The sequence below is a fragment of the Cryptotermes secundus genome, unplaced genomic scaffold (genome assembly GCF_002891405.2).
Source record: "Cryptotermes secundus unplaced genomic scaffold, Csec_1.0 scaffold464, whole genome shotgun sequence".
Taxonomy (NCBI): Eukaryota; Metazoa; Arthropoda; class Insecta; order Blattodea; family Kalotermitidae; genus Cryptotermes; species Cryptotermes secundus.
In genome coordinates, this window is record NW_019720167.1 from 104,126 (window position 1) to 114,119 (window position 9,994).

Sequence of the window (9,994 nt, forward strand, 5' to 3'; positions counted from 1 at the left end):
CGAAACCAGCAGCGGGGCTTGTGTGGGGCCAAGTCAAGTGCCCTCTCCTCGAAGTCCTCCATATAGAGGTTAGAGATGACCGGAGAGAGTGGCGAGCCCATCGCCACGCCATCGGTTTGTTCATAGAACTGGCCGTTGAGGTTGAAGTATGAGGTGGTCAGGACATGGCGGAAGAGTCTCGAGATGTCTTCTTCGAAATGTCGTCCTAGCAGATCCAGCAGATTATAGGCACCCTGGTGAAGAGTGACACTACATCGAAACTGACCATTATGCCGTGGGGATCGGCATGTAGAGAGCCCAATGTGTGTGGACAAATTCCATGGAGTTACTTACGTGGTGTGGACCGTTGCCAGTGTATGTCCTCAGTAGGCCAGCCAAGTGTTTGGCCAGGCGATAGGTGGGAGAGCCAATGGTGCTCACAATGGGCCTTAGTGGAACGTCAGACTTGTGGATTTTCGGCAACCCGTAGAGTTTAGGTGGCCTGGAACCTTGAGGTCGCAACTGTCGGGAGACCTCAGCAAACGGGGACTTTTTCAGGAGAAGAACAGTCTTGCGCTCTGTGGTATCGGTAGGATCCTTCTTCAACTTCCTGTAGGCCTTATCCTCCAAGAGAGCGGCGATCTTCCGGTTGTAGTCAGACGTATCCAGTACCACGGCTATTACCCTTGTCAGCCGGAAGGATGGTGAGCGCCTCATTGGCTTTTAAGGACCGAAGGGCTCTTCTCTCGGCACCGGTCAGGTTGTCCTTGGGTTTGCGGGAGTTCTTCAGAATCCTGACCGTCTCCTGTCGGATCTCCTCCGCAGTCTCTACAGGCAGGGCCACTATCGCCTTCTCCATCCCGCACAGGATATCCTTAACGGGAAACGGACACCGGAGCCACAGCAAAGTTGAGGCCCTTGCTCAGGGTCGAGAAAGCCGCTTCTTCCAATGGCACATCACTCAGGTTGACCACAGTCTTCTTGCTGTCAGATGGGCCGGGTGGGTGCTGGGCCTCATGCCTGCGGATTTCTTATATTTTTCCTTCAACCCCGAAGATGGAGGCGATACGTTCCTCCGAAACGTCGGTTAACACCACATATATACGGTGCCAAATCGCAGAAGAGTGCTTTCTTCAAAGTAATCGAAGTTTCGGAATTACTGCTTAAACAAGCCAAGAAGCCCAAATCTGAAATCTGAATAGGAAATGTGACATGCATGGAAACGGAATTACAACAATTTTAATGGGAATTCATATTTAACGATTTTATTAATAATATTATTTACAATGATATTCCAGCGGGACCTACAATTTTTCTAATATGCAAACGGATCCGTAAGAAGCCCATCATGAAGGAAGTATTCATTTGTTTCCGGAATATTAACTTACATCTCCGTTATCTCTTGAATACTTAACGCTACATCGCCTATATCCACATTATAATCCATCTATGGCTCCACAGCCCGTGTGGACCTTGGTAGCTTTTCCAGTTTCTAAATCTATACAGTCGGTAGGACTCCTTGGTCGGGAGATCAGCCCGTCGCAAAGCCGATACCTACACACAGTACAACACAAACACACAGCCTTCGATGCCTCAACTAGGATTCAAATCCATGATCCCACCGTTCGCGCCGGCCACATTACAGAAACGAGAAAATTGGCAATATGGACAGGAACGAAGAGCTATGAAGAATGTGGCAACATTATGACGTAAACACGCTATAAACCATCTGCCTACGCAGACTGCGCAGCAGAGCATGAAACATGGAAAGGCTGCCGGGACGCACGTATATACGAGCGCATCTTTCATAATCTCTGTTAAGTGGTTTGGGAATTGAAGTTAGCTGACGGATCGACAGACGGACATAAATCTCCTTTACGAATTCTCTATATTCAAAATGTAAGAAGAATACATAAATTTTAGCCGTAAATAGTTCTATCTTCTGGGATATAGCGCCGTGTAGTCCGTTAAAGTCACCCGACGTTAAGCCACTGCTTTCCACCTGCTTTCCCGCTGGTTTCTTGCTCGGCCTATTCTTCGACCCTGGAGATAGAGGCCATATGTTCCTCCGAAACGTCGGCTGGCTTTAACGGACTATACGGCGTTGTATCCTAAAAGATAGTACTCTTCATAACCACCGCTGTGAGAACCTCAAATCTTACATTAGCCGTAAAATTCTCAATATCAGGAAGGCTGTATAGAGAAAAAGAGGATGGCCATTCCAGGTAAACATTGCAGACTTTGGTCCTGGAGAAATTCCTTGCTCCTGTTCTCACACCACTCAAATGGCGACTTCAAATGTGAACTGTAGCTTATGGTACGTAGTCGGTACAGCGAGTGGCTAAGGGCTGGACAGAGGGGTCGGAGTTCGAGTCCTAGTAGGGTCAAGAGTTTTCTCTTCTCCATGTCGTCCAGACCGGCTATGGGGTCCACCAGACCTCCTATAAAACGAGTATCGAGGGCTGTTTCCCCGGGGGTAAAGCGGCCGGGGCGTGAAGTTCACCACTCACCTTCAGCTAGTCCATGATTTATTTTATCAGCTAGTGCCGAGGTCAAGAAAATGTGGATCTGTATATCCATTAATCTATACGCCTTCATGGCGTACTGATTAATTTTCTCTTTAATTCCCTTAGTGGGGGGTGGAGACCAACTTGGTCAACTCGGCACGGCGGCCACTGATTGGCCTATTGTAGCTTTCCCCGGGTGATTATGATGACGAAGAATTTGGTGGAATAAAGATTGGCAGGGGAAACCAAAGTACTCGGAGAAAACCGGCCCCAGCGCCACTTTGTCCACCACAAATCCCACTTGACGATACCCTGGATGGAACCTTGGCCGTCGCGGTGGGAAGCCAGCGACTAACCGCTTGAGCTATGCCGCGGCCTAGTGCTTAAGTAGTTAAGCACAGGGACAGCTTTACCTTTTTACCAGAGCACACACAATTCTTACGAACTGCCATTCCCTCTACTTCCACAAAATTTTGCTATTAAAAGGTCACAAAGAACAACGGAGGTTCACATCCAGGCGTTTTTGCGTATATGGTTAGGTAAGGTATCTGACCGCAAAACGAAAAATGGTACTTACCGTTACATGTTTCGGTCCTAAGGGGATCATCATCAGGCGGATACCGTACCTACGCATGTCTGTGATACACATGCACACTGTGTTTGCGTATCTTCAAATGTGTGTGGCTTCAGTTGTTTTTCAAAACCGCTCAAATTATGCACAGTAAATACAATCTTAGTCTTAATCAGACATCATGTATCTGTCTGTTCTGTGCCCACCGTCACTCTTCGATTATGTTCCAAGCTTTACACAGCCTCTGTACATATGTCTGTACGTAAGACAGCGCTATTTACGTAGGTCGCAGCGGAAGTCGTGAGCAACTTTTTTTTTTGCCTGCAACCTGGGAACAGCAGACGAAAGAGAGTATGGTGGTAGGTGGAACCAGCTGTTGTGTTAACCTTGAGTGTCTTGTGACGTCAATAGCTTGCATCGCGTGACCAGTATCATTCCTAACAAAATGGCCGACAACGGTATGTCGTTTCGCCAGCGTGCTGTCATCGAATATCTTGTGAAAGAGGAAATCCCTGCTGCAGAAATTCATCAGAGACTTCAGCGTGCTTATGGAAGTGTGTGCATGGGTGCAAGCAGTGTTCGAAGATGGGTGAAACATTTTAAAGACGGAAACACTAGCATCGAAGATGAGCCTCGGAGCGGTCGTCCTCGAACAGCCTCAACTGAACGCAACAAGGAAAGGGTGGATGAGATCATTCAAGATGACAGGCGTGTGACTGTGGACACAATAGCCCGAAAACTTGGAATAGGGCACAGTGGAGTACAGGAGATGATTGAAAGCTTGGGCTATAGGAAAGTTTGTGCTCGTTGGGTCCCGCGGTTATTGACCGAAGACCACAAAGGTCAGCGAAAAGCCATCACCTCAGAACTGCTGCAGAGATATCAACACGAAGGCGATGATTTTTACTCTGTATTGTGACAGGTGACGAAAGCTGGTTTCACCATTTCGAGCCTGAAACGAAACGGCAGATTATGGAATGGCACCATTTGCATTCTCCATCAAAAAAGAAGTCAAAGACAGTGCCATCAGCTGCGAAGGTGATGGGCACAGTCTTCTGGGATGCAGAGGGGTTTATTCTGGCCGAATTCCTGGAACCTGGGCAAACCATCAATGCTGCTCGTTATGTCCAGACGCTGCACAAGCTCCGTCGTGCGTTGCGCGATAAACGTCCGGGACGAAACATCATCATCCTGCATGACAACGCTCGCCCCCACGCCGCTCGCCTCACATTGGAAGCAATTGCAGAGATAGGGTGGGAAGTTCTTCCACACCCCTCCTATAGCCCTGATCTGGCACCCTCTGACTATCATCTTTTCGGATTTGTGAAGGATCAGCTGCGTGGACAACGTTTTGAGACAAGAGAGGCAATTCAGAAAGCAGTGCGTCAGTGTCTTCGGATGGCCGGAACGGAATTTTACAGAATGGGAATTTTCAAACTCCCAGAACGGTGGGAGAAATGTGTACAAAGAAGCGGCGATTATGTGGAAAAATAAAGAAAGGTCTGTAGATTGAGGTGGTGTATTTGGTTTGTCAATAATAAACCATGTTACTCTACAAAAAATTGTTGCTCATGACTTTCAGTACGACCCTCGTACTTACTATTTACACAATGGAAGCTTAACAAGTTCCAGAACAGTGAACAGACTGTAAACCTAGAGGGACAACATCCAATGGACCCCTGAAGTTATGCTGCATCAGCCTATCTTACACAGGAAAGGAATGGATCGAAAGGTCCACACCTTCATGAATGTTAACTATACAGTACTGTAATAAAACAAAGCAGAAATATCAAAGGCTAATGTCGTCATCAATAATGAATTCGGTGTGCGTCACTTACATTTATATTTCAGATTACCACTGAACATTCGGGAAGTGAGGATACAAACTTCGCAACTGACCAATAGCCTATTTCGGACAGATTTCATTAGTTAAGTAAGCCCATAAAATCTATACACAGGCTGCTACTAATAGCTTGACACGAAGTAGAAAGAAACATGTCAGTTGTAGAAGCTGGTACATAAATTGTTTGGAAATCGCATGTTAGTGAATAATTTCCGAAACACATAAAGCAGCAAGAGATCGCGTGATCCTTATCAAATAAGTTTTTCTAATGGCCCAATTTCTTCACTGTAACTAAGGCACCAGCAAAAATCTCATACCTTCTCACATCACGCAGGCTATCTGAAAGAATCTAGGAAGAGTGCATTCTGCATTCAAGCGAAGTGGCGGGCTATGGATGTGTACCCAACACCGCAGTCTGCATCCACAGAAACTTTCATTTCAGAACAGTGACTGATGTATCATTCTAGATTGTTTAATTTGTGTTCCTTCCACTGTGCCTTCATCAGTCCCATTCTCCAACTGCGGTAAGGTGTATAAGCGTCCATTTCATTAAGTCTGCTGGACAGTCGGTAAGATAATTTGGGCACAGAATCAATACACATACAAAATTTGGAACAGGGATTAACTAACTCCATGGGTCTGGGCCCTTATTGACAAGCCGTCAGTTGTGCAGCTATTCAAGAATATCCCAGCATTTTATGGAACCCAAAGGTTCATTACCGTACTCACAAGATTCCTCCACTTATCCCTATCCTGAACCAGATCAATCCAATCCAAACCAACCCATCCTACCACTCTACGATCCATTTTAATATTATCAACCCACATACGTCTTGGTCTCCTTAGCGGTATCTTTCCTTCTGGCTTTCTCACCAATATGCATTCCTCTTCTCACACATTCGTGCTACATGTCCTGCCAATATCATCCTCCTTGACTTTACCATTCTAATTATACTAGGAGAAGCGCACAAGTTATGAACTTCCTCATTATATAGTTTTCTCCAACCTCCTATCACTTCACCTTTCTTCGGTCTAACTATTCTCTTCAGCACCCTGTTCTCAAACACCCTCAGTCTATGTTACTCCCTTAACGCCAGAGACCAAGTTTCACACCCATATAGAACCACAGCAGACGAGAAGACCAAAGGTTCTTGACTGAATGGTAGCAAGCATTACCCGAAATCAGTCTCCTCTTCATCTCCTCCTGAATTAAAGTCTGATTTGTTACTGTCGTTCCCAAATATTTGAAATGTGCCACATCTTACCTATCTTTATGTCATGATTTTTCCTTGTATTTTGGTGACGAGAAAGCAGCATATACTTAGACTTCTCTGTGTTTACTTCTAAACCAACCTCCTTACTAGCGTAGGAGCTTGTGTATTTTTCTTCACAGTATCTATATTATCACCCAGTAGATTTACATCATCAGCATAGGCCAACAGCTGATGTACACCGTTTAATTACAGTCCTTCCTGGTTTTCCTGGACCTTCCTAATGGCATATTCTAAAGCAAAGTTGAAAAGGAGTGGCGATAAAGCACCTCCTTGTTTTAGACCTTTCTGGATAGGAAATTTATCAGACAAATGTTTACCAATAAGGACTTTACGTTTCGTTTAAACACACTTTAATCGGTCTAGCTAGTTTCATGGGTACCCCAAACTCTATGGGATTACTGTACAATACTTCCCTCCTAAAGGTGCGGCCACACAGAGCGCTACGCTTTGTTCGCTACGTACGATGTGTACGCTATGTTCGCTACACCGCGTGACCACACAGAAAGCTATGTTTGGTATGAAACTGCTCAGTCTTGAATGAGATGTTGGCCGATAGTGTGCCGTGGGAGGGGGGGGCGCAGCGATGTTTCCGACGAAGAGCTTTTGCTGTTACTTTCCTTGTGTAAACGTAAAAGGAAGTGGGTGCATGGCGTGAACTTAAGAAGAACCGAGTTTGGTGAATTTCATCATCTGATAAAGCAGTTACGTGAAGATGAAGTTAAATTTAAAGAATATTTCCGAATGAATGGGCTTGATGAAAATATTTTAAGATCTTCACTTATAGATAAAAGAACAGTGTTTGTACATTACCTGGTGTATTCAGTTCTCCAGAAATCATGTTCCAGGCATTATCCCGCATGTTCTGGTTCCGATATTGTTCTAACCCTTTGTTCCACAAACATGGATACTTCCTTACTTCTTCAATTAATTCCTCCAGTGTCATTTTCATCTAAGCGAATGCTGCGCTGAATGATACGTAACACGTGTTGTAATCAGAGTGGGGAAGTACTGAGGCGCGCAGCTGACACCTGGAAGCGAGCCCAGTGCGCATGCCCGTCCAGCGCGACATTTTAAAATACACCCGAGATTCAGACACCCTGCGAGGCAGCTAACATAGTGAACATAGCGTACGTAGCGTACGGAAGTCTGTGTGGCCAGTCACATTGACAATAGCGAACATAGCGTACGTAGCGTTCTGTGTGGCCGCACCTTAACTGAATCAGAGGATTTCTTGAGGTCTATGAGTAGCTGATGTACTATCTCATCGTACTCCCATTTTTTGTCCAGTATCTGACGAATACAAATATCTGATCAGGAGCTGATCTGTTAAGTCGAAACCCCAATAAATTTGTTTACTTATACACTTAACCTAGAGAGGATACTGGATAAAATATTTTATGAAGTTGATAGCAGTGATATCCCCCGATAGTTACAACAGTCAGTTTTACTGCCCTTCTTGTGAACTGGTACAATAACAGACTTGGTATGAAGACAGATAACAAAAATACGTACAAATACATATGCCTATAGATACATACTGCTACACGACTGGCTGATTATAGACGGAGTTTGAATTGGTATTCCCCCGTCCAAGGAGTCCTACCGACTGTGTAGAGAATTAAGAAACTGAAAAGGCAGCCAAGGTCTAACACAGACTGTAGAGCCAGGGATATACTGCGCTATCGATAATTCACACACTCTACAGTTGCTGTCTCTTCACCAGTTGTCTGGTAACGGCTTTCAAGGCCGTAGTTCCCTCAGCTCCCGTGTTCCACAGCTCCGGTCCTTGCTGGCTGGTACCTACCTCACAACTAACTCAGCGTTGCTACACAACGGCTTACAAGAATGGGGTCTCCCACGCCTCCAAAAGTAGCGACTGTCCGCGACGACCTCCGACGGGTCTGTCTCCCAGCTGCTAACTGCAGACTCACTAGTCTGGACTGACTGACTTGTCCCGTTCGTCCTCGGGACGAAACCAGCAGAAAGTACTGCTTCCCGCAATATCTCTATTGTTGTATGACGTCAGTATAGGCGCGGACCCACAGAGAACACCATTCCCAGCGGTATTCCAATTGGTTACGTTGCGTGGAGTGAGGTATTCCGTTGTTGCGTCACTGTTTACTGTGCCATAATATAGTGACGGACGTCTCTTCTGATTAAGTTATTCCAGCTTTCTGAGCACATTCCACAACACACACTATATATATATATATATATATATATATATATATATATNCGTGCAGACCGTTACTGGGTAACGACCTCAAAATAAACAACGAAATAGCATCTGCTAATAGGCAAAGACCGCGAGATAAGCAAATATGCCAAAGCCGTTACTGGGTAACGCCTCCGCAAACATACACGTTCCCAACGGAAACGCTGGGAGCACAACAATGAACGGTATTTTCTAGGCGATCTGTGCCGAGATGTTATAACGAAGACGAGTTTAAGTCGACTGTCAGTTCTCTGGAGGAGTCTGTGAAGAGAAGACTCAGTTGGTGTAGTTGAAGGATCTCCACTGTTAAGATACGTTACCAAGAAACGACTAGTGAAAACAAACTGAAAAGACTTAGCGTGTGCTGTAGTGATTTGTAAAGGTGTGGAGATCAGCGATGGCGCTATAATTAAGTGAAGTCACAAGTCGTGTGTTAAGGTGGTCAATAAATTCAATCTCCAATGCAAAACCTCGTCGAAAGTCACTCAACATGTGACAATACACAAACATACGGCAAACGTTCGCTATGTACTGCTTAGAAATAGGAGCAGATGGCTGCAATTTTAGACCATAACGATGGAGGCAGCAGGTTCTTCCGAAACGTCAACGAACTTCTACCGGATTACAGGGCGTTACATACTAGATGGTAGTACTATTCATGGTCACAGCTGTGAAAATTAAAATCAAACTGAACAAAGCCGTCTTCTGGGAAGAGGCGCCGTGTAGAAATTCTGTTAACTGACGTTTCGGAGGAACGTATCGCCTCCATCTTCAGGGTAGAAGACAAGAAGAAATCCGTGAGCGAACCAGCAAAGCAGGTGCAACAGACTGAATCCAGCTGTGTTCAGTCCACTGGATTCAGTCGAAGCCTTTGAAACGTGAAATTTCATACAAGGTTTTCCCAGTCCAAAATTTACAGAAACCCCAAGTACAAATGTCGGTAATTGTGGCTTTTCGTATTTAGATACAACTACTAGTGCTTGTGTACGGTAGTGAAAAAACGTTCAGAGTCTTTAACACGGGATGTTAATCAAAATGGTGGGAATATGAGTTCATTTGGTTGACCACTGTAAGACGTGGGGTCCAATTTAATCAGTTATCAGCACAAGAACGCAGGAACAGAGAAACGAGATAAGCAATGAACACATCTCGCGGGTGGGCGTCATGAGTAGCGCGTGTCTGTGGCTACAGAAATCTTGTGCAATTAACCCACCACTTCCAAAAGAGCGTCGATACCGCAGTCGAGTACAGTGACTCGGGGAAGAATACTGTATTTCGTATACAGCGAAGCGTTGACTGTACAGCACAAAACTCTGGTTTCAGTACGTATCGGAGTCACGTCATGTTGGAAGATCTACCTTGTGTATCCACGGACGAAATTCTCCGGTTTGTTATACACCTAAAATTTAGGGCTAGGAATTTATCTGACTTTTACAAGGGCAGAGGAGGAATTCCTCTAAGACTAAGTAACACACTCTAAAGACGTATATGTGGAAGTAAACCTCCAGGATTTACAGACCTTGGCACTAGATGAAGAAAGCATGCTCAGCTGAGGTTCGACTGCCTTACCCCCGAGGAAAGAGCCAATAGTATCCATAGATATAA